The 19,419-nt window shown below is 31.0% G+C and overlaps 1 protein-coding gene across 4 annotated transcripts in view; it reads left to right on the top strand.

Annotated features, from left to right (window-relative positions):
- The window catches only part of LOC129941214 (beta-1,4-glucuronyltransferase 1), a 292,248-nt gene that overhangs the window by 225,394 nt on the left and 47,435 nt on the right, over positions 1-19,419 (top strand). For 2 of the 4 annotated variants that reach the window (XM_056049785.1, XM_056049786.1), the window contains one exon: positions 4,099-4,179. The exons of the other annotated variants lie outside the window; for them this stretch is intronic. The gene's annotated coding sequence lies outside the window, so the exon portion shown is untranslated. The remainder of the gene's footprint in view (positions 1-4,098; positions 4,180-19,419) is intronic. 4 annotated transcript variants of the gene reach the window in all.

Here is a 19,419-nt window from a genome sequence, read left to right as displayed (position 1 = left end):
CATCACCACCACACTTCGGATATAACGCTGCAATTTTATGAGCTTAATATTTGACACACACAAAACGTTTTATCAGAGTAATCAGACATAAAATATTATTTTCCGGAACTTGAATACGTAAACGTGCTTCCGTTATTCAAGAGAAATGAGGCAGATGTTTAGCTTATCATATACAAAAACTATAATGCGCTTTCAGGCGGAGTTAGAGTATACTATGTTAGATACTATAGATACTGTATGTATTAAATATACTGCTCTGGTCGTCGTATAAGAAGAATGAGACTGGATTATTTTATGTGAATCACTTGGGCTGGGCTATGCTGGGGCATTGAAAGAGCCATCACACATGTTGGAAATGGGAATAACTTATAGCTCTTGTAATTCAATGTTAGTATCATTTATGAAGTACGAGTCTGAAAGATAAAATTAGATATAGAAATGAAGAAGTTTGCCAAGATTCAGCTAAAATGCAAATCTAAATGTACCTATTTGTATGTAGATACTCGTATCTATATCTTTGAACCTTTTATACATTCCTCATGCTGGGAAAAACTTGACAGCCAACTAACATTCGCTTTCGAAATGCCAACTTTTATCTTAAGAAAATCTAGGATTTTTTAAAACGCTATTGGTTCTTACTACCAACCTATTAACACTTAAATGCCGCCAAGTTTGGTCATATATTTATATAGCTTTAAAGAGCGTTAAATAGTCATCGAAAAAGAATCATCAAAAATTGTCATAAATTCTTTACGATCGTCAACAAAAAATTGTAGCAAACTAACTCAACAGAAAACCAGAATTACAATAATTATAAACCAATCTTAGACTTTCAAAAAACAAAATACACTTTTCTACTTAAATAAATCAAAGAGAATAGTGGTGCCCATAATTACCCACTGGCTCTTTGCAGGAACAATTTCATACGATTTTTGACTCTGTTTAACTCCATAACCAATTACGTAAGTCACTAATGTAGTTGATAACATACACCATAATACACTATTATTTTAACTCTATAGCGACAAGAGCTTTTGAGATACAGCACTTCTCGCAAAAACCTTTAAGTCTGTAACTGACTGATTGTCTGACTGACTGATTGATCCTCATAATTATACTTCTTAGCATTGCAGAATTGTGATGTTTCACAAAAAGTGCAAAAAAGGAATAATCGAAAAATTGTGATTTTTGATAAAGGGGCGTGTTATTCACCCACAAAAATAAACAGGGCATGAGTTAAAAGTACCACTTCAAGGTGTCGTAGAAAAAGGAAATTAATCAACAAGATTAGAAACAAGAAGGCGAGCGTCGTACGTTACCACTTTTTTTGGATTTGACATTGTTTATATGGAATACTATTGATTCTTGTAGAATGATAAAATTCTACAGAATGGTGAATGTATTCAAAGAAAAATATTTAAAATTTGAAGTTAAAGAAATTTATCCAATCTTAGTCAGTAATCATTTAATAGAAATTATCTGTTACAATAAAAAAAGATGCCTAGTAAATTAAGAACTTGTCGTATTTTAAGATCTCAATACTTTTTGAGGCAGATTTAGTTCTTCGGCTTTACGTATACAGCAGAACTTTTCTTCTTTTTGTTCAATATTTATATTTTGGTGTCATCATAAGTAAAACACCTACAGGTGACTTCATCAAAGATCAACTTTTATCCTTCAAATGCTTACCTCTTGCATAAATGTTCTGGTTCTTTGAAGATAAAATAAGTTATAAAATATCTTCGTAAATATGTAATCCGTAATCTAAAGTTATACCTTGCCATGATTTCCATCAAAATATAACTTAACATGCTTTTAGTCTAAAAGAGTTTTATTAGTTGAGGACTATTTTTAAAAGTTTATGCTCCGTATGTATTGCATAAGTATTTTGTTTGATATTAAGGTGAACTGTGGCGTATACGTAACTTTTTTTTAAATTATAATGCATTTTTAACTTCCCATAGGAAGTTATGGCAATCTGTCCGATTTGTCGAAATGAAAATGTTGAAACTTTTCTACGTTTCAAGGTCGCGAGATTCGAAATCCAAGATTTTTAGAGAGTTCTCTGTGCGTGCGTATGCGTATGAAAAATTTCCAAGTAACGCTTTTTTATAAATCAAAAAAAAAAACAAAAACAAATTGTCACCTCGAAAATTTTACGAACTAAGAATGATTTTATCTTCAAAACAATTTTGTGCAACGAAAAATAACGTTTTCAACATCTAGTAAAATTTTGAACAAGAATTGAATTGGTAGTTTTTTTTTTACAAAAAATACAAATTTTAAAAAAATAACAAAAGTTGGTAAAAAATGATTTTCTACCAAAATACCTTTTCAAAAATTTAAGATTTTGGCTTCCAATTAATTTCAACTTATAAGAACTATTTTTTGAACATTCGGAAAAAATTGAGAAAAATGGACGTGACAGTTTTTTTACAAAAAAAAAATAATCTAAAAAAATAACAAAAGCTGTGAAAATGGATTTTTCATATTGTCGTCATTATTCTGTAAAGTTTTGAGAAAAATCATATTGACAGTTTTTTTTGCAAAAAATTGAGAACCTTAAACAAATTTAATAAAAATTGTTAAAACTTGATTTTCGACTCAAATATCTTTGATATATTGGCTTTAAACTAATTTTATATTTTCTGAAATGTTGTTGTCAACAACATCGAATTGACAGTTTTTTTTACAAAAAAAACCCTAAAAAATAATCAAAAGTTGATAAAAAATGATTTACTACTCAAATACCTTTTCAAAAATTTAAGATTTTGGCTTCCAACTAATTTTAACTAATAAGAACTATTTTTTTTCAACATTGGGAAAAAATTGAGAAAAATGGAAGTGACAGTTTTTTTTACAAAAAATAATAATTTAAAAAAAAATAACGAAAGCTGTTAAAAATTGATTTTTTTATTGTCGTGTCGTCATTATTCAGTAAAGTTTTGAGAAAAATCATATTGACAGTTTTTTTTTTGCAAAAAATTTAAAACCTTTAAAAAATTAATAAAAGTTGTTAAAACTTGATTTTCGACTAAAATATCTTTTCAGAACTTTGAGATATTGGATTTAAACTAATTTTACATTTTTGAAGTGTTGTTGTCAACATTCGATTAATTTTTGAGAAAAATCGAATGGACAGTTTTTTTTACAAAAAATTAAAAACCTAAAAAAACTAACAAAAGTTTGATTTTCCATATTGTTGTCAACATTCAGTAAAGTTTGGAGAAAAATCAAATTGACAGTTTTGACCAGTTGGTAAAAATTGAGTTTTGGACTCAAATCTTTTCAAAAATTAAAAAATTGGCTTCAAACTTATTTTACCATAGAAAATATTGATTTCTACATTTAGTTATTTTTGTATAAGAATCCAACAGTCAGTTTTTTTTATAAAAAATAAAATCTACAAGAAAAATTTGGTAAAAACGGATTCTCGATATATCTCAAATTAATTTCATTAATCCAATTTGCATTTGTTTATATAAGAAATAAAAAAAAATTAAGAAATGATACTATAGTTGATCAACATTGGTTTTCGACTGAAAATCTCGTTAACAAAACTAGATTTTGAAATAAAACTATTTCACTATATGCAAAATATTGTTCGTTATTTTGAAATTTTAAAGAATAATTCAACTGACAACTTTTTTAACACAACACGAAAACCTACAAACTTTTAAGCAAGACAACTCGGCAGACGGGATGGGAAGTTATCAGTATGGGTCGCATCCCAGCCTTTTTTTTCTTCTTTTGCAGACACGTTTAGGTTTATCAATATTTTTGAAGGAATATGAATAGGTTAAACTTTATTTTTAGGATCTTGAGTTGTCAGCCTTTTATTTGACTATTACAATAAAATTTTTTGGTGAGCCATCAATGGGACGAAATCTTTCTTTCAAAAAATACAAAATATGGTTCACTTAAAAAGCTTATTATGAACTTTAAAAATTTGGTCGAAGGACTATAAAAAATCTTTTTCCTTCGAGTTATATACAAATTCCGTTTAAAGGTTGCTCCTTTCATTTTATTCATAGGTCTTTTTATCTTTTATGAAACCAAAGCCACCATTTAATCCTTTTCTAATTTTTCGTTTTCTAGTTAAATGCATCGTTCAACTATTTTTGCTGTTGTGTATTGAGCGGATCGGTGTTGTTTCAACGGACAGACAAAAACTAAAAGGTTAGTAATATCAAAATGAGTACTCTTAAATTTTTTCTTCATAGAAGTTGAAAGGATACAAAATTAATGAAATAAACTTAATTAAACACCTATTTATATTTTCTTTGTTTGCCAATAGATCTGATAAATCAAGAATTATACATTTAAAAGAAATCTTTGAGCTTGAAATATTTTAACAACGACATAACTTAGTCATTTGTTTTGGTCTTGAACCCAATTTTTTTACGACTACACTAACGCATAAAAATATTAATTTTTCGATCAGAATCGTTACTTTTTTAATTATTTTATAAAAGTTTCCATGAAAAGATAAAAACAACAATATTTGAAGAAGGTTAACCAAAAACTTAAATTCATTCAAACATTAAACAAAACAAAATTGTTTACAACTTCTTCCGGAACTATAAACTTCGTGATGTTGATAAATGTTTTGACAATTATTATCTAATAACAATATCTTAACTATACGTATACGTCAATCAATCCTCGTCAGCCAAATGACAAAGACGGACTTGAGTTATTACCTCTACTTTTAAATTTCAATAAACAAACAATGATTTAAAAAAAAAAACAATAACCGAAGGTATTGCGGGATTATATGTGATGAGTACTTTTATAAAAAAAAAAAAAACAATAGAAAATGAATACAAATCTTCTCTAAGTCTCTACTCTGTACCTTATAACATCGAAAGACATTGAAAATCTTCCCGTTCGCATGATGCGAATACAATATAAACTTGACGATGACCAATTGGCACCTGCGAGTTTGTTTTTGGTGTTAAAAATAGCTACAGCAAGACTTTATTGAAAGATTTAATGTCATAATAAAAATATATGAATAATTATAAACACAGACGTTGATATGTATCTTTGTAAGAACCTAAATATAAGTTTTGTATTTAAGATTTGTACTATTCAGATTCGATGCCCTTCTCGCGCAATTTGCAATTGCAATAACAAGCGTTGTGTCGCCACCGCCGCGTCACATGTGTCGTAGTCTGATCAAGGCGGTTTGTAATAAGAAGAAAAAGATTACCTGGCCTGGGAGATGAATCAGATGCATCTGAAATATTAAGAGAACTGTCGAATGGTGTCAATTAATGCTTGAGTGCTTTATGAGAACATGGGCGGATTGTCATTTTGGCAAACAAGGCTCATTGCAATTTGTTTTCAAAATTTTAACTTTATTGAGAATAGAAAAAAAATGTTGACAGACTCTTAGAGAATTAGCAAAAGATATTTTTAGTAAGGATGACATTAAAGTTACAGGGAGATGAAGCTTATATCATCAGTTACAAAATTCTATAACATGTATTCGGTATATAGTGCATATCATTTTATTTTACTTTATTTAATTTCAAATGGTTTTCCAAAACGACTTTTACGATGTTTAAAGTAAGAAACTGTCCTTTCTGTAAATTTGACAAATCATTATCAAAAATGAAACCTTATACACTTCAACAACACATTTAAAGTGTTATAATTCACTACAGAAATGGTAAAAAGTTTGCAGTCAAAGTTGGCAAAAGTTAAACCCTTTTTGGGCTTTATGATATGATGGTGCAGTAAAATTTCATAAAATGGATATTGAGCTGCAACAGTAGTCTGGTCAGCCGTTATACTCTTAAGGAAATAAGAACTATTGGTTAAGATATCGGAAGATTAATGAGGATTTAGGTTGAAGGTATCTCTCTCAACCATCCTGATTTTTAGTATAATTTCAGAATGTATTTTCTTTTGGCTAGGCTTGGACATTCGCAGAGAAAGTGCGAGGTGTCATCTTTTATCTCCTTGTCCTCACATTGTAAAAGTTGTTTTGTTTTTCCTTTGAAAATATTCGACAATTTGATATCAGACCCTACATGATTTGTTTTATGGCCCTGTTTTTCTTTAATTCTTTCCTAGTTGTGATTTCTGTTGTTTGGATTAGGTTAGGTTAAAGTGACTTTCCATAATGGAATCGGACACACTTAGGCCAGTTTAATAGCGCATTGTGGTACTACATGTATCTTGAGGCTTCCTCTTAAGCTCAATGGAACCAATTTGAGTCCCTTACGAAATGTGAGAAGCTGATTATGCTGATAGCATTTATAGTTTAGGTCGTTAAAGAAGAATCCTCCTAGATAATTCTTGTGTTTTTGAGCTAGCGCAGGTCATGTACGGAGAAAGTGACGAACTATATCCCCCACTTCCTCGTCCATACAGCTTCTGAAAAAGTCATTTGAGAATACGCCTAGCCGCGGGGAGTGCTTTCTTATTAGACAGTGTCCGGTTATGACACCTATTATCAAGCTTATATGCGATCTGCTTAGAGATAGCAAGCTTCTTGAACGCTTTAAATCTAGTGTTTGCCAGATGTTTTTTGTGACTTGACACGTGGTGAGGGCAGGCGCCAGGTGGAACAACACCTGGTGCCTGCACTCTTGAAAGCGTCATGCATTAGCAACAGTAGCGATTGGTATGCCAGTCCGTGCCAAACGTGGTAGGATGGGCTGTACTGTACCGTTCCTGGCGAGTTCATCTGCCTTACAGTTACCTGGAATGTGTATAGTATATGGCCTATGTGTCTATGGCCAGGCACCCAGTCCAGAAATTTGATAGCGGCCTGGCTATCTGAGAAAATATGGATATCAGATGTTGATATCGCGTTTTCTTTATGCCAGCACAAGACTTTCTTTATCGCCAAAAGTTCCGCCTGATACACGCTACAATGATTAGGAAGTCGGAATGAGAGACTTAATTTCAGTCGTTGAGAGTACACACTTCCACCAACCCATTCTTTTGTTTTTGACCCATCTGTGTAAAAATGGATGGACTCATCCTCCAAGAATGTCCTATCCTGCCAAAAAGATCTGATAGGTATAGAAATCTGGAAGTTTCTGTCGAATTGTAGTTGGGGGATGGTGTAGTCTGGTGCTTTGGAATTGATTCTAAATACCTAAGAATTACGAAGTGGCCAATGTTGTTGTGACGAAGCTTTAAGGCGAATAGGAGAGCTTGCAGCTATTTGTTTGCTAAATATGTCAAGAGGTGTTAGGTAGAGTAAGGTGTCCAGCGCTACAGATAGGGTCGTGCGAAGCGATCCGCTTATACATCAGCAAGCTGAACGTTGGACTTTATTTAACTTATCCATGTTTATACCTTTCTCTAAAGCAGTCCACCATACTGCCGCACCGTACATTAAAATCGTTCTGATTACCGATGTGTATAGCCAATGCGTGATTCTGGGTTGTAAGCCCCATTTATTACCAATAGCTTTTTTGCAAGAAAAGAGAGCTACAGTAGCTTGTTTCACTCTTTCCTGCACGTTGCTTTAACAATTTAGTTTTTTATCTAAGACAAGGCCCAGGTATTTAGCCTCTTCGGAGAATTTTAATTGGATTCATTTAGTGTAGGCAAGGTTGACAAATGGAATTTTGTATCTCTTCGAAAATAAGACTAAATCGGTTCTGTGAGGGTTAGCACTCAGTCCACATCGATCTGCTGAAAGTATTAGTCTGTCGAAAGCATTTTGTAAAAGTTCTTTTAAGGTGTTAAGATGCTTTCCTGAAACCGCTATAGCAACGTCGTCCATATAGCCTTTCACCCTGAAACCCTCCGCATCCAGACTAATTAGGATTTCATTCACGACGAGATTCCAGAAGGGAAAGGATAGAACACCACCTTGCGGTGTCCCTCTACTAATGAATCGTCTGACAGAAGGCTACTGGGTAGAAATTTATGTTATGCCTTTGAATAGGCTGTTTTAATGTGCCTGTTTATGTCAATAGTTTTCTTTATGTTTCTATTTTTCAGTCATTACTCTATGTTAGGCGTAATGCGCTTTTGGCCAGCAGTTCTTTCACAAATATATCAAGAGGAACTTTCGAGAGAATTGTCTTTAGGGTTACAGGTTACAGATTTTGTAGTCCTCATGTAAATTTTAGTACCTATGCATGCAATTTTCAGAATGTTGGCACGTTTTTAAGATTGATAACCCTTTCAGAGGTTGGCCAAAATGCCAAACGTGCGTATGTCAATATTGGATCTTAAAATGGCTTTGGGGTTTGGACTCCATCTTCTTCCGAAAATTCTGCTATAGGCAGATGTTTTTGATGCTTTTTTTCTAGGTACAAGTTCGAAATATTTTTAGCTTTTATTTTATTATTATTATTGTATAAAGCTTTATTCACTCTAACAAAGAATTATACAATCATTATATACATATTATATCTACATAATAAAATTAACAAGTTAAATTCTTAATAATAGCATTGTACATTAATATGATTATTATTATATTAATATTATTATCTTATTAATATTTATTATTTATTTATAAGCTTGCTTATATATATTCCGAGTTCAAACTTTTTTATAATATGTTAAGAGTATAAGCCTCCCCCAAAGTATTCCATGCTTCTCTATTCCTTGCAAAGTGCTGCCATCGTGGATTAAGTCTTTGGACATCGTCTCTTCATCGCAAAATGTGACTTCCTGCTCTTCTTGTGCTGCCATCGTGGATTAAGTCTTTGGACATCGTCTCTTCATCGAAAAATGTGACTTCCTGCTCTACTTGTACCATCTCTTGGGTACCATTCTGTTAGCTTTTTTATCCAGCGGTCATCATTTGTTCTTGCTATATGCCCCGCCAATTTCCAAATTTTGTAATTTCTCTCAATCTTGTATTCCTTACTCTTTCAAATCTTGATATTTTAAGAAGTGATTTCTTAATATATGATATGATTTCTCCCAAGTATATGTATTCTTGGACGTATTCAAATGTATCTCTTCCTAGGTTTCTTTGAGTCTCTGCACTGTAAGTTATATGATAAATTTTAGTTTGACTTATTTCCAACCCTGCTGTTTTACAACCTTCTGATAATTTTGTATGCATTTTGAGTTTCTGCAAAAAGAACTATATCTTCTGCAAAACGAAAATTAGAAAGTTTTTCGCCGTCTATGTTCAAGCCAAGGTTTTCAATGTCTTTGCCTTTAAATATTTCCTCCAACAATGCACAGAAAAGTACTGGTGAAAGAGGATCTCCCTGTCTTACTCCTCTACCTATTGTAAACGTTGGACATTTAACTTCAGTTCTTATTTTGTATGTACTCTTAATGTATAAGATTCTCAAGATTCTAATAATTTTGTGTGGGATACCTTGCTGCTTTATGGCTTGCCATAGTTTAACATGTCCTACAGTATCGAATACCTTGTAAAAATCAATAAATGCTATTTATAGGTTTTTGTTATACTCCACACTTTTCTCAATCAGTTGGTTGATTGATTGAAAATGGTCTGTTGTAGAATATCCCGATCGAAAACCTGCTTGTTCTTTTAGTTGGTTTCTGTTGAATCTATCTTTACATCTTCTAAATAGACATTTTTTGGCTGTTGTCAATGCCTAAATTATAAATGAATTAATTATAATGAAGTTAAGCTAATTAGTTTATTTGCAAAGGCTCCAAACATCAACAATTCCATTTCTGACCAATAAGTTAACTTTCAAAATCATGTGTATGCAGTCTATCCAATAATTTATATAATTGATGATGCTTGTATATGAGGAAATATTTATATGGACCATCATTGCTTCGGCTACCTTGAGCGCAAAAATTACACAAAAACAAAACGCCATTAGAGTTTAGTTTGATGTAGGGGAAAGAGAAACAAAAGATACATTTAAAGGTACTACTTTTTTTGCGACTTAACCGAGTTTATTACTATAAATACCTTTTCCAACGTAGATAATGTCTTGAACCTATAAATGCATCACAACTCTTGACTTACGAAACATTAAATTAGTGTTTTAAGCAATTAGTTTTTATGTTTCATGATTATACGAGTGTACTATGGAGTTATATGTATTTATATGATGGCCGACCGGTCAACAGTCAAATCGGTTAAAGTGTACTTAATCTATACAACCTTATAAAAACCAAGAATGAGATGAAAACAAGAAACCAAAAGAAGCACGAACAAAAAAGTTACTTTAACGTATATAAGGGTAATTAGATGATAGTCTTAGGCATGGCTAATGGATTATGGCCCAACATTAAGCAATGAGTAATGAGGGTCTATCGAGGTTTGTATGCTCTCTTTTTTTTCGTTTGCTGTCTTAAATGGCTTTGTCACATTTTATCATCCAGAAGCTCAAAAGAATTATTTTAAGTTAATTTAGCAACAAACGAAACGATACAGCCACGAAATTGGGGTTCTGTAAATAAATAGATGGGATTAAATTTCCAAGGTTGTCACCAGAACTGTCGTCCATGCCACCACCACCATCACCATCGCGCCGTGTGAGGGTTCTAAGATGATAATCTATATCGTGACTTATTTTTAGGCTTGTTTTTTTTCAAATTTAAATTCCTAACGAAAAGATTTATTAATTTATAAAGAGAGAGGTAGAAGTTACATTTATATACAAGTAAAACACACATTAAAACTGATTGATAGAAATAATGCAAATTTGATGGGAATTTTCTTAGCTTAGACCTTAAATGACTTAGGTAAGAGATGAGTAGGGAATTCGATGAGAAATTAAGTTTGCCTTTAGAACGGTGAATGATGAGTTTTATATAAATTGGATAAATATTTTGAATATCAAACATGTGAAATTTTCGATTTTAAGTTTCAGATTAGTGCAGCAAAAAACGAAATTAAGTTTAACAAACCTAGAAACATTTCACTTAACGATAAAAATTGGTTAATACACTGAAGTCATCGTTATTAATTTAAAATCCCCAAAAATTCCGCACAAATGTATTTTTGTCGAACATTTCTGCGTTTAGGATGTTGCTTTTGAACAGAACAATCAGCAATCAGCTAGACTTGAATGTACTGCAAATAACCTACGAGCAAGCGTTTATAAGTTACAGTCTTTATGTTATTAAGCAACACAATTAAGGCACAGTTCAATTATTACTATTATGAGAAATTTAACTCAGGAAAAATTCCCATATTAATGAAAATTTGATATTTTCGATAGGATATAGTTTATTAAGCTTAGTTTAGCTATTTTACAATTTTGATATTTTAAATAAATTTTGAGTATATTTTCAAACTTAATAATTTCTTTTTACAAATAATATTGCGTGTGCGTTGAAATATGTAATATTTATTTCAGTTTTTACATTATTTGGAAGTTCATTAAAAATATGTAGTCCTTGATAAAACAGTAGATTTTGAGTTTAAAAATTTCTAAAATATTGCACATTGAAATTATCATTCGTTCGATTGATATTTGATGTTTAACCATTTGTGGATATCCAACATACTTTGAATAGGTGTAAATCTATTACAGTATAGAATTGAAAGCATTGCCTTACATTTATAAACTTTTCAGCACACCCGTAGAATCCATCAATAGTATTGTTGGACAAGACTAAAAGTGGGATCATACAATGGATTATAAATTTGTGTTGCCGTTGGAATACTTAACTTTTTTCTTTTTTTACGATTTCTTTTGGAAATTTGTATATGTACATATTCAAAACGTTTTTCTTTTTCAATTTAGATTACTATCAATTATAACTCCTAGGTATTTACTTTCATATACGCATGCAAATACCTCTATTTGGAAGATTTCATTATTTTCTGATAATTTTTATTTTATCCACATTCAATATACGATTATTTATATATAAATACTTTTTTACATTTTGATATCATACATAAGCTTACTTTTACAAACATTCAAATCACAATCATCAACGTACAATAGTCCATCATCAGTCAATAAATGTATTTGGCTCGTAGATTTATGTTTGGTAATGCAGGCTGTTTTGGTCAATTGATTTTAAATGCAAATAAAAAAACTTTATTTCATCTTTTACCCAACGTTTCGTCGCTACTCACGACTTCTTCAGGGGTTTTTATTATGATTTTTATTTAACATTATGAAAAAAATTTGTGTTTATTATTTTATACAATTTGTCTAAATTAAAAAAAAAAAGAAAACTTACATGTTCTTTATTTGTTGTTGTATTTTTCATTGTTTTGTTGGTTTTGTTTTTTTGGCCATATCAATTATATGTTGTGATAGCCCTGTTGGTGTTTTTTTGCAATGCAAAATGAATAAAAGTGGGCCCAGGATAGAACCTTGTGGTACTTCTTGATTTATTTTGATAGGTTAAGATAAATTTTCGGTAAATTTTACAATTAGCCTACGTCCAAAAAACTACGACTTAAACCAATTATATTCGACTATACTCTTACTCCATACATATGCAAACTTTTTAATAATATCTTCATGTCTACCACCTAGAAAGCTCTGTTTAGTTCAAGGAACACAGCTGCTATTTTCTTTTTCTTATGCATTTTCTCCCTCCAGTCTGCTATCACAAAGTTTAAAGCTGATTCACACGGATATTTGTGGTCTTCTTTTAATATGCCGTTTCCATCAACATATTTCTCTAGTTGTATTTGGAAACAATTTTCTCAGATTAGTTCAAGCAGTGGCAACATATTAATCGGTCTAAAATGTTCACTCTTGTTTGAATTTTCTATTTTCGGAACAGAAACTATAACCGGATTTTCCAATTTTTTGAAAAAAAAACTTCATTTGACAGTAAATAGTTAATCACATTTAAAAGTGCTGGACTTATATAAACAAAACTACCTTTTAACATTTTCGTACTCATAAATTTGAAATCAATTTTATCTGGCAGCATATCTATTATTTTTAAAAGTTCTTCAATACAATCAAACGTTTTTAACTTAAAATTATTTTCTTACATTTGTTAATTCTTGTATCACTGATGAACCGGAATGTTGTTATTAATTTCATTTACACTTTTCACTAAATATTTATTAAATTTATTTGAAATTTCTCTCTCACCTTTGGTTTTTATTCGATCAAATTCAATTAAGTTTTTATTTTCAATGTTAATATTCTCCAGAACCAATGTTTTTATGCACTTCCACATTGATTTTTGATCGTTTGCTCCACTTATATGTTTTTTTTATACAATTACATTTTATTCGATTTAAATTTCTTATATATTTTTCATAAATTTCAAAGTCTAATTATCAGCTGTCATCGCAAATCAAATTAGTACAGACGTTTAGAACACCATAATTTGGACACTTTAAAAGCTCCTAAAACTCTAATACTTATATTTTTATATTTTAATGCTTTTATATTGATATTTTTATTTGTACACATCAATATTATTAATTCAAAAATTACTATGGTAGGTTTAATCAAGAATTAAAATTCAATATATTTCAAAAAATGTGTGTGTGTTTATGTAAACTTTAAACTTAAAAAAGTGATTATATGTTTTTGGGAAGTTTTAAAGTCACTTAGTACCAAAATTGAACCTTTAATCATCATAAATTGGAGCTCTTAAGGTGTGGAATAGTGGAATAGATGCATTTTTGAAATTGTCATATGTTTTTAGTACGTTGATGGTACAAATATAAATTAATTCTTTCTAGAAAAAAATTGTTTGACCTAAAAATCGCATATTAATTGTATTTTCTCAAATTTCGCCATTCAAAAAAATAAGATAAATCTTTTTTTTTGGGGTTTTGACCAAATTTAATAAACACTAATATTTTTTGAATCAGTAGATATATAGAAATAAACATTGTCTAAGGCAAAAGCACAGATAACAATTAAGAGTTAAGTTTAAGTTTCGACAATTTTGAATTGCAATATCATGTGTTGCTTGTATTGAAAGAACAGTCTTACCATCGTTGGTAGACAATTACAGAGCTAACAAATAATAATTAAAACATTTTTCAATAGCATTGCCATTTGAAAGTTGAACAAAGAAAATAACAATAATTCACTTAGGCGTATACGCACTTTTTTTTATTATAGAAAGATGTGCATAAGATGACATACTTTCTTTTAAATAAAAACTATTAAAACCTCAGGCTCATAGCAATAATGAACACAAAATATTATAAATTTTCTAAATTGTTTGGTACCTACAAAGTATTTCTAAATGAACACAATATACTACCATCAAGGTAAGATGGCACCTTTGGTGACCTTCGAGTTTCAATGATTAACGCACAAAACATTTCATAAAGCTCATTAAGAACTATAAAATTCAAAAACTGCAAAACAGAATTATTGGACAAGGATTGAAATTTATGCATTGCTTTTTCTCGACGCCTTTTTATTTATTCATAATTAAAGACAACTGCAATTTGCATATTTCAACTTGCCACTTAAAAAATGTAAGTTTCGATTGGAGGGAAGTTTGACTTTCCCGTTACAAAAAATAATTATCCAACTACAAAGACGAATTGGTCTAAAAACAGCAGGCTACCATTAAATACTGAAAATCAATTCAAATGATGGTCAAAAATTATTTAAACTGATTTAACTAAGGCTAACATAATTAAAGCTTTCTGTGCTCAGTCTTCAAGAGGCGGTAGCCTTCCTTAACCTCACAAAAATCTTGAAAATAACTTTGAACTCTGGTCTTGTTCTTAATTTTCAAAGAGAAACCTTAAAAAAGATTATTGGCAATAGCATAATTTACTCATTAACGCCATTCGAACACTGTCGTAACGATTCTTTCCGCACTCTTTTAACTGTTATTTTAACAGGTACGCTGTCAAGAACACACACATTTTGTCAACATTTTGTCTCACAAATAAAACGATACTTTTTTAGCAATGAAGTTGTCCTTATTTCCAATCTCTCCTTAAATTTTTCATATCTTGTCATGTTTTTGAAACATGATAGCCACGAACAAAACCTTGTCGACCAGTGATGTGAAGGCATGACAGAGCGTATCAACAGAAATGATTTAATTAAAGTGAATTTGTTTGTAAAAAAAAAAAAAACACCCAACGCCTATATAACAGAACCATGATGGCTAGGGCCACCTTCACATTGACCAAACTAAGGACCTTGTCTACCTGAGAAAAACTAACAAAATGAAAACACATAAAAGTGTTTCATTTCAAATTAAATTTCTTTGGAGCGCTGAAAATATTTTTGACTAAGGACTCCTTGAGTAAAAATTCAACTTTTCATCCTTTTTTCGAACTTGAAGTTGAGCAAAAAAATAAAATTTCTTCCAAGCCGTCCACAAAAACCATCTCCGCGCTATCTCCCGCCCCCCACACAGCCAATATAACAAAATATTTGAAATTTCCTTAGAGTGCTCTCTTCTCTAGCACAAGTCTATAAGATGAAATTTTTTAGTTGGAATGGTCCAATGGACCTTCCCATGATTCGGTAACTGAAAGAAAGTTACTGTTTTCATCAAGTTCTTGAAGATTGAATGCAAAAAAAGTTGTGGAACCTTATGGGTTTGTGCTGTATGACACAAAAACTTAGGCCTTTCATCATCGGTTCTACATTTTTATTTAGCGCGCAGTAAATAAGGCATCCCTAGAGTAACATTTGCATATCTTTGGGCTCGCTGCACGTTGTAATGGCGGCAAAGGCAAATAAGCAATGGCAATAAGGCTGAAGGCGAGGCGGTCGATGTTGATGGTGATGGGCGAGAAATGTCATGAAGTCGGCTTCCATGTCGTGTGTTTTCTCTTGGCTCCTTCGGAAGAAGTCAACTTAGGGCTCGAGGGAAACGACAAGAACAAACAAACAAAAAAGAAGTACCAAGTATAAAAGGGGCTTGGTTATGGTAAACTTTATTGTTTGTCGGATACTCTCGTTATGGCGATGGCGAAAAAAAAACACAACGTAGCTTTTAATGATGAATTATATTCTGCTGTACAGAGTCGAGAAGCGAGCGAAGAAAACGGCTTCTTAATGTCACTGTCAATTGGGGGCTTGTTCACGAAGTCATTCTTATTTGTGTGGATGGTGGCAATGTGATGCTCAATTGCTCTATAAATGGGTATATTGTTTCTTCAGAGACTTTATGTTCGTTTTCCAGTCTATTTGGTTTATTTGTTTGAATTTCTATTCGTATTTGCGTTGGACGATGAATGGGGCTTTATTTGTAAAGTGGGCCCTATTTTCAAATATTTTATTTCGTATATCTTAACAAATAATTTGTTGTGGGATTTGTTTTTGTGTTTTATTTTTGTTTTTTGAAAACAAGCTAACTTACTCTTTAAACGGATTGAGTTTGATAATGTGAAACTGGGGACGGCAATCATCAGAATGGAATTGTAGGACTTTTTATTGTTTATTGCGTTTTTGTTGAAATACACAGAAAAATTAAAGAAATGTTTCTTTTATGCAATCAAGTATCTCTGATTTTTAAAAAAATGTATATGGAAAAAAATCAATTGACACAGTAAAACAAAAGAACTTAGAACTTGTTAATTAGCTGTGAATATATTATATAAAACTGGGTTTTCCAATAAGAGGTTTTATTTAAAATAAAACTCTAATTTGACAGATTATACTTTTCAATTTCATGTCTTTTTACATTTGACAAGTAAAAACCCTAAATGGAAATATATGCGCTTCAACAATGCATTGAAATTTTTAAATACACTACAAAAATGGTAAACATTTTGCAGTCACAGTTCTAAAAACTGATGTTTTCCTATCATATGGCCGCCGTGCCTGACTCCATTAAATTATAACCCAGAGGACCAATTTTCGAACACTTTTTACAGTAATTGAAACCGCATGTCAGCAACAACGTGCGTTCTTATAATCCTTCACAAATTAGTCCAATAGTAAAACTGTATGATCTTGGAGGCCACGACAACGGCACTCACCAAAAGTTTTCCCCAATAAAATGAATGTTTCTTTGAGTCGAGCGAATAGAACCATTGTTTTGTAAGTCTATTCATTAAGCAATAGCAAACCAAACTGAGCTCTGACAGCTGTCAAAACAAATCAACTCCAAAGAAAAAGAATTTCTAGATTAAAAATCACGCTTTTAAAAAGCAATTGTTACTTCAATTGGTCCCAATGATAAAAATCTAAAGGTATTATATTTTAAGATCTCATAAGTCAATTGTGATCATCTCTTCAAAAGATAACACGGTTAGTAAACTTTTCTGACAGAATACCGATTTCTTGGTTGCTTTTGTGGCATGTAGAGCGGAATTGGTAAATATAAACGTCGTCGTCCACATATGTAAGTATCTCCCAATTGTTGTCATACTTGTCAAATGTCAAATAGTTACAGTCTTAAAAATGACAGCTCTTAAAAAAGAGTGAAATCTTTTATTGAAAAAACACTGTATTACAATTTATTTCTAAAATTAACAAAATAAAATGAAAAAAATGTGTCCCTTGATTTTGGAGAAAGAAAACTTACCAATGTCTTAAATTGTTCTTAACTATTTTCAATTACTATTGTACAACAAGACCAATTATTATAACATGTCACTCTAAGCTACTTCCAGGGGCAACGTGCGAGTAAAGTTGATCATGAACCCTTTTTTCATTACTGTGCTTCCAGGTTTGATAGTTGCGTGATTTGTACATAATAAGTATAAGATTTAAATCTTTCATGCGATGATTATCATTTGATGAATTAGACTAATCACTCTTATAGATAGGTACCTAATTTGAATTTACATGGAAGCATTAGCCTGCTTTTGGAATTTCAACTTATCTTTGCATGACTGTAAGACAAACAAGCAAGGTTCAAACAACTCTTCAAAATTGCCCCTAGCAATAAGTTGGTATTATGTTAGTTAATTAAGTAGTTTGCTAAAAATACGTTGTCTGCATCAATTTTTAGCTTAAAAAATGCAATCAAACCTTGCCGTCTAAATTAGTTGATTACCTTTGTTTAAAAAATTATGAAATTAATCTTCATGAGACAATCTTCTATAGTCGAGTTGATTTCTTGACATGTGTCCCACAAAAAAGACAATTATTATTATTAAAACGTATTCATTAAAGCCTTTTTAGTGAATTAAGTAACTGACATAAAAGTTTTCCACTTCCTTTGTGTAAAATTCATCAAGCTTCAACATCACAAAAAACATTCTTTCTCTCTCTGTCTCTCTCCTTCTCTTGAACACACTCAAGTAGGTAACTAAATAAAATTTAATGGCAACCTTTTTTATTTTCGGGTTGATATCATTAAAGTTACTTCAATTACATTATAAAAAGTCCTCTAAGTCGACGAAAAAAAAACTCCCATAAGGACCAAGGAAATAAAAAAAACACAACATTTTGGGTTAAAACTTTCTTATGATTGTTTAACCTTTTTTGGTTCCGCTTTATGTACCTAGAATGAGCATTTATATGTATGAATATATTTTGAGTGGATCAAAAAGTTGTTAAAAGAGTTAATAGCCCATATCGATAGGAATCTTTGATGGTGTCATCGACTGACCCATTTTATTTTAAACTGATTAAATCAAACCCATAAAATTTGTCCATTTAAGTCTTCAAAGTTCAACCAGCAGGAATTTCAAATCGCGTGTTTGTAACGCCTAAAAGTTTGTTTTTTTCTTTCGCAAATAATTTATTTGTTTGTTTTATAAAATACCGGCAGTTATTTAAGGTTTTTATAAAGTTTTAATTTGTGTGAATTTGAGTACCTTAAATTATAACTTATTTCCCTCCCTTTTAAATAGTTGGATTTTCACTTAAAAACATTTCGATACCTGAAGTAACCGTTATTTAGATTAACAGTTTCTAACTTGTAAAATAAGTTAGTTTAATAAAGTAGGACGAAGATCATTTACAATAAGCTTTGTGTGTGCTTGTTTTCTATAACTAATGTCTAGGTCTAATGCTAGAATAGATTAAACAGGGTTGATTGTCGATTTATAAGACCAAGAAGAGAATAAAACGATTTGCCAAACCAATAACTATTGAATCAAGGTAAAAAATCATAAATTACTTAATAGAACGAAAAATCAACAACCTTTTGAGAAGTTCTAATAACAATTGTTCAGAAATAAAATCACGAACTTATTTCTAGGCCTAAGTTATGTCATCTGCAAAAGACTACATATTTTACTGAGATTATTTATTTAAACTTGTCGATATAAATGTTCTGTTTAATTTTCCTAACGACTGGAATATTTTTGTTTTGTGATTTCTCTAAAGTGTATTTAATCAGGAAGTAAGTGACATCAACATAGTTTTAATAAAAATAATGCACTTTAGATGCAGTACCAAAAGTTTATTTATAGAAAGTTTTGTAGGGACAGTAAGGACATGTATATTGTACGATGTACATTACACAAGTCTAAGAATATATAATAGATAAAATTTCCCCACAATCAGTAACCTGAATCTTTATCCATTATGCTGATGATAGCTCACTAAGGATGTTTTCTTTATTAACTTTGTTGATGTCATTGTATATCTGCTTGATGTTGTTGGAGGCCTT

The sequence above is a fragment of the Eupeodes corollae genome, chromosome 1, assembly GCF_945859685.1.
Source record: "Eupeodes corollae chromosome 1, idEupCoro1.1, whole genome shotgun sequence".
NCBI classification, from domain to species: domain Eukaryota; kingdom Metazoa; phylum Arthropoda; class Insecta; order Diptera; family Syrphidae; genus Eupeodes; species Eupeodes corollae.
The sequence above is the reverse complement of the archived record's forward strand: the minus strand, read 5'-3'. Positions and strand labels throughout refer to the sequence as shown.